This window comes from Hippopotamus amphibius, chromosome 13 (genome assembly GCF_030028045.1).
Source record: "Hippopotamus amphibius kiboko isolate mHipAmp2 chromosome 13, mHipAmp2.hap2, whole genome shotgun sequence".
Taxonomy (NCBI): domain Eukaryota; kingdom Metazoa; phylum Chordata; class Mammalia; order Artiodactyla; family Hippopotamidae; genus Hippopotamus; species Hippopotamus amphibius.
In genome coordinates this window covers 85,698,527-85,705,292 of record NC_080198.1, presented here as the reverse complement: position 1 = coordinate 85,705,292, position 6,766 = coordinate 85,698,527, and the positions used below count along the sequence as shown (strand labels likewise).

Sequence of the window (6,766 nt, the reverse complement as noted above, 5' to 3'; positions counted from 1 at the left end):
CCATGGTCCCTTGTCATTTCCAGTGCTTTAAAGTGTGTTCTTTAAATAATCTTGGACGAAGGGTCTTGGGTTCTTGAACGATTCTTCCATAAACTGGCTGGGTTTCTTGACCTTTTGGAGGCCAGACTTCTTTAAAATGTTCACATTTTGTATTAAAAAAAAATCGCAATCGTTCTCTAACAGCATTATAAGGAGGGCTAAAAAGAGATCATGATTGTGGAATGAGTGTCAGGATTATTATGATCGCAGTGCTCTCAGGCTTCCTTGGTGGCGCAGTGGTTGAGAATCCACCTGCCAATGTAGGGGATACAAGTTCAATCCCTGAGCTGGGAAGATCCCACATGCGGTGGAGCAAATTAAGTCTGTGCGCCACAACTACTGAGCCTGTGCTCTAGAGCCCTTAAGCCACAACTATTGAGCCTGTGTGCCGCAGCTACTGAAGCCTGCACGCCTGGAGCCTGTGCTCCGCAACAGGAGAGCCCACGGCAATGAGAAGCCCTAGCACTGCAGGGAAGAGTAGCCTCCTGCTCCCCGCAACTAGAGAAAGCCCATGCGCAGCAACAAAGACTCAACGCAGCAAATAAATAAATAAAATTAATTAAAAGATTAAAAAAAAAAATCTCAATGCTCTTGTCTAACCAGTTAAAAAATAATATTTTTTTAATAATTTTAAGGTTGACTACTCCTTTCTCCTTGAAACACTTCCCCTTTAAATTTCTTGTTTATTTGTTTTTATTGGCTGTGTTGGGTCTTTGTTGCTGTCCACGGGCTTTCTCTAGTTGTGGTGAGTGGGGGCTACTCCTCGTTGCGGTGCTTGGGCTTCCCATTGTACTGGCTTCCCTTATGGTGGAGAATGAGCTCTAGGCACACAGGCTTCAGTAGTTGTGGTGCATGGGCTTTGTTGCTCTGCAGCATGTGGGATTTTCCCGGACCAGGGCTCGAACCCGTGTCCCCTGCACTGGCAGGTGGATTCTCAACCATTGCGCCACTAGGGAAGTCCCCTCGTTTTTACTTCTTGACAGCACCACACTTGCTTGATTTTCTTCTTCTCTAGCTCAACATTCTCAACATTTAAATTGGTGTCTTTGTGGGTGGGGTCCTAGACTTTTTCTTTTCTCTGCACCCATTCCTAAGGTAATTCAGAAATGATGATGCCAAAATTACATCTCCACCCAGATTTCTTTCTCAGTCCCACCACTGTGAGGTCTCATAGACACCTCAGACCTAATGAGTCCAAAATGGAAACTTTGAACCCACTTCCAGAACTATGGCCTCCAATAAACCCCTCAATGCCAGGCATTCATTCATTCGTTCAAAATATATCTCATGCTTACTGTGTGCCACTGAATGTTTCAGTTGCTGGAGAGAAATAGTGAACTAGACTGAATGTGCCTGCCTTCAGTGGCTCCTGCTCCAGATCTGCACTGTCCAGGACACAGCCACGAGCCACAGGCGATTATTAACGACCGGAAATGTGGCTAGTGGCTAGTCTGAATTGAGGTGTGCTGTCAGTGTAACATACACACCAAGTTTTGAAGCCTCAATCCAAAAGGAAGAGTAAAATCTCTCATTGTTTCTTATTTTGTTTGCTTATTGAAATAATATTTTGGATGTATCGGATTGAGTAAAACATACCTTGAAAATTAATTTCACATCTTTGTTAATGTGACTGCTAGTAAATTTAAAATTACCTATGTGCTTTGCATTACTTCTCTTTAAAAAAATTTTTTTAAGGTGAAGTATAGCTGATTCAGTTATACATATATATATATTCTTCGTATATATATATATATACACATACATCTATACATACATATATATACACACATATATACACATACATATACACACACACACGCACTTATATATATTCTCTTCCTGATTTCTTTCACTTCTGGATTACTACAAAATATTGAGTATAGTTCCCTGTGCTATACAGTAGGTCCTTGTTGGTTATCTATTTTATATATAGTAGTGTGCATATGTTAATCCCAAACTCCTAATTTATCCCTCCCCTCCCTTTCCCCTTTGGTAACCAGAGGTTTGTTTTCTATATTTGTGGGTCTATTTCTGTTTTGTATATAAGTTCATTTGTATCTTTTTTTTTTTTTAACATATAAGTGATATCATATGATATTTGTCTTTCTCTTTCAGGCTTACTTCACTTAGTATGATAATCTCTGGGTCCATCCCTGTTGCTACAAATGGCATTATTTCATTCTTTTTTATGGCTAAGTTATATTCCATTGTATATATGTACCACATCTTCTTTGTTCACTTATCTGTCAATGGACATTTAGGTTGCTTCCATGTCTTGGCTATTGTGAATAGTATTGCTGTAAACATTGGGGTGCATGTGTCTTTTTGGATTCTGGTTTTCTCTGGATATATGCCCAGGAGTGGGGTTGCTGGATCATGCATTAATTTTCTATTGGACAGCATTGTTCTTGATGGACAGAGTGAACAAGTAAACAAATAAATTAACAAGATAATGGCTTACATTGCTTTAATGGTAGTAAGTGCCTTGAAGGAAATAAACTGAGGGAAATGATCCTAAGCCAGAAGCCTAGGAGTCCTGGATAATCTTCCCTGTTTCTCAACTCCATCCCCATGTCAAATTATTTTTAAGTCCTGTTGCCTCCACTTTGAAATAGATCATAAATCCATGTGCTATCACCCTACCCATTACCACCCTGTGTAAGCCTTCTGCATCTTGCCAAGACTATGCAAATACGCTCTGTTAACTCATTTCCTTTCTTCCCCGTCCTGCCCTTTGCAGTCCCGTCCCTCCTTAAAACCTATCAATGACTTCTAGCTTTCTTCTCCAGACTCATTTTGGACCCCCTCCCTCCCACCTGCCACCACTCAACACACACACCACACCCATCTCCCCTGTCTTTAATCACTTCAAAGACTGCATTTGCTTCAGTTTCGGTTTAAACATCACAGTCAGCCTCAGAGAGGTCACTCTTGACCATTCTGTCTCAAATAGTTCTTAATGAATTTAAAAAACGAATGTCTTCCTCTGTCTTAATCCCCTCTTTGTTTGGTCTTTATCTATCTTGTTCATCAATGTACCTTAGCAATAGCAGAGCCCTTGGCATATTGTAGACTGATAAATATTTGTTGATAGGCTGACTGATAGGGGAATCCCTCATAAAGACTTAATAACCTTGTTCTGAAGGTGAAAGTTCTTATAGCTATTTAGCCCTGGGTGTTGACTGCCAACTTACATTTTAACCATTTAAGAGAGAGATACTTGGACTCATTATCTTTCATGGGAAAGCAAGTTAACTGTTATATAAAAGATCATTTCCCCATTGTTTAACTTATTTCACAATGTGGGATATATAATATTAACTAAAAATGACAAATGGTCTTTAAATAAAAGACAGACGCGTAATAGCACCAAAATAAAGATGGATAAAGTCAACAGATCACCCAATGCAATACTTTGTCAGAAAACAAAGGTATTTTTAATATATTTTCTGATGTGCGTCTCCATTCTATGACTATTTGGTAGGAGTGGGTGCTGGAGTACTTTTCCTCCCCAGAAGTTGACATTCACTCAGTTTGGGTCCTGACCCTATTGATTGGTTCACCCTGTTGAGTGGGTTCTGACCGGGACATCACAGATTTCTCAACCATCTAGGCTTGGTCAAACAAACCATACTGGTGCATGACTGAAATGAGAAAGCACAGCCCACATGAGTTTGGGACTTAAAGAAGTCCACTCAATAGTTTGATGTGAGAAGAGTCTGAATGGTAGGTTTTAATTTTAACATCAGTAAGAAACATGCAAATGTGAGTGAAGTGTGCGTCTCCAGCAACAGAGGTTCTCCAGCTGTTGCTGAACCCAAGTTCATGTGCCCAACACACAGTGAGGCCAAACAGATTAAAATGTCAGAGTTTGGAGCAGAGAAAGGTTTATTGCAGGGCCAAGCAAGGAGAATGGGTGACTGGTGCTCCAAAAACCCTAAATCCCTGACGGTTTTCAGGGAAGGTTTTTTTATAGGCAAAATTTGGGGGGAGGGCTGCAGGGTGACTTTCTAATGATCGGTTGGTGGTGAGGTAACAAGGGGTGGTCCAGGAATCTTATGTTCAGCCTGAAGTTACCATCTTGCACCTGGATGTGGGGGCCTTAGTTCCTGCAGAAGAACTCAAAGGTATGTACGTTGTCATGGATGTTACCTGAGGAGGAACCAGGACCTCGTCCCACCTGGTTTCCACACAGCCCTTCCCCCCGACTGCCTTGGGTCTTCATTGCTGCGTGTGGGCTTTCTCCAGTTGTGGCAAGTGGGGGTTACTCTTCATTGTGGTGCACGGGCTTCTCAGTGCAGTGGCTTCTCTTTATCACAGAGCACAGGCTCTAGGCACTCTGAGTTCAGTAGTTGCAGCTCTCGGGCTCAGTAGTTGCGGCTCGAGGGCTTAGTTGCTTTGCGCATGTGGGATCCTCCTGGACCAGGGATCAAACCCCTGTCCCCTGCATTGGCAGGCAGATTCTTAACCACTGCGCCACCAGGGAAGCTCCAACCCCCCCATCTGGTTTCTTGACTGATCCTCCCCTGTTTCTGCATTCCATCCCTTCCCTGATTGGCAACTGTTTGAATCTGCCCTTCGGAATTCAGGGAAAGTTAAGGAGGCTGAATGAACTCTATTTCCTACAAACAAGAAACGGCGGGGCTGGGGGGCAGCGGCACAGAGAAAGGATTTGTACCTGGGAGGCCCCCACAGAGTTGTTCTTGGTTTCAAGATGAGGACAGATCTACACAGAGGGAGGACCATGTGAAGACATAGGCAGAAGATGGCCATCAGCAAGCCAAGGGGAGAGGCCTCAGAAAAAAACCAACCCTACTGACAGCTTGATCCCATCCTTCTAGCCTCCAGAATTGTGACAAAATAAAGTCCTGTTGTCTAAGCCATTCTGTTACAGGAGAATGAGGCACGAGAGAATGGTCACATCTCGGGTCTCGGGCAAATCCTTGGGACAGGCCACCAAGGGAGGGTCCTTGGCTTTGCACAGGAAAGAATTCAAGAGTGAGCCATGGTAGAGGAAAAGCAAGTTTATTTATAGAGATACACATCCTACAGGCAGAATGTAATCTGTCTCAGAAGGTGAGCGTGGCCCCAGGTTGTGGGAGTGGTTAGTTTCTATTGGCTGGGTAATTTCATTTGCTGACAAGTGGGAGGAATACTCTATTTTGAAGAAGGGCAGGAATTTCCAGGAATTGGGCCAGCACTCACTTTTTGGCCTTTTCTGGTCAGCCTGGGAACTGTCATGGCGCCTGTGGGTGTGTCCTTTAGCATATGCTAAGGTATTACAATGAGGATATAACGAGGCTCAAGGTCTACTGGAAGTTGAATCTTCTGCCATCTTCGGCCTAATTGGTTGTAACCAGTTTTTTTTTTTTTAACAAAATTCTGGAACGCTTCATGAATTTGCATGTTATCTTTGCTCAGGGGCCATGCTAATCTTCTCTGTATCATTCCAATTTTAGCACACATGCTGCCGAAGTGAGCACATGATGGTAACCGGTTTTGTCATATCCTGAAAGGCTATGTCATTTTTTTAAAGGTTGTGCCCTTAGGACTTCTCTGGTGGTCCAGGGGTTAGGACTCTGAGCTGCCAATGCAGGGGGCACGGGTTCGATCCCTGGTTGGGGAACTAAGATCTCACATGCTGTGTGGTGTGGCAAAAAAAAAAAAAAAAAAAAAAGAAAGATGTTGTGGGTGGCGTGGCAGAAAAAAAAATGTTGTGCCCTGCTCCCTTCCCTCCTGTCTCAATTCAATCTGTAGTACTTTGTGATGACAGCCACAGCAAACTAGTACACGGTGATCATTGTATTTTTCAGATGAGAAAACTGAAGAGAAAAGAGATTAAGTAACTTCGATTAATAAATGAAAGAGCCACGATTTGAACATTGGTAGACTGATACCTAAATTTGTTCGCCTAACCACTGTGCTGTGCTCTCTGTGGATGAATTGATAAAGATAACTGGATAGAGTGCAAACAGGCGCCTTCTGACTCCAACTGGATCACACGCAATTTGGCCAACACTGAAAAGCATTTTCTCTTTTTTTAAAAAATAAATTTATTTATTTATTGGCTGTGTTGGGTCTTCACTGCAGCACGCGGGCTTTCTCTAATTGTGGCGAGCAGGGGCTACTTTTCGTTGTGGTGCACAGCTTCTCAGTGTGGTGGCTTCTCTTGTTGCCAAGCACGGGCTCTAGAGCACAGGCTCAGTAGTTGTGGCACCTGGGTTTAGCTGCTCCCTCGGCATGTGAGATCTTCCCAGACCAGGGATTGAACCCATGTCCCCTGCATTGGCAGGTGGGTTCTTAATCACTGCACCATCAGGGAAGTCCTTGAAAAGCATTTTCCGAGGACATAATCCACATAAGGTCTTGATGTTTTCCTCTGCAGGAGCTGGCAGAGGTTGGGGCAAGTAATAAAATCCCCAGGTCAGCAACTGATGGGCTGTGCTGAGCTCTGCAGGATGTTTATAGAACGTAGATAGAGCTAGACTCTCGCTCCATCCATTGCTCTGCACTCCTGTTGTTCCTGGCAGGTCTTGCAGAAGTACCTCCTTCTTGCCTCTCTTGACAGCTGTACATCTATTAATAGTCTAAAAAAACCTCATATATCAAGGAACACACTTAAAAAACATGGATGTAGATAATCTAAACGCTGGAACTATTACAGCTGAAGCGCTTTTAGTTCTAAGTAGGGAAAGCATTCTGTGAACTGTGAGTTTACACCTGGATC

The 6,766-nt window shown here is 43.2% G+C and overlaps 1 non-coding gene across 1 annotated transcript; it reads right to left on the bottom strand.

The window, feature by feature from the left end:
* Positions 1-5,415: 5,415 nt before the first annotated feature.
* Positions 5,416-5,522, bottom strand: LOC130835433 (U6 spliceosomal RNA). The gene has a single exon (XR_009048917.1). It is a non-coding gene; the product is annotated as a U6 spliceosomal RNA (small nuclear RNA).
* Between the last annotated feature and the right edge of the window lie 1,244 nt (positions 5,523-6,766).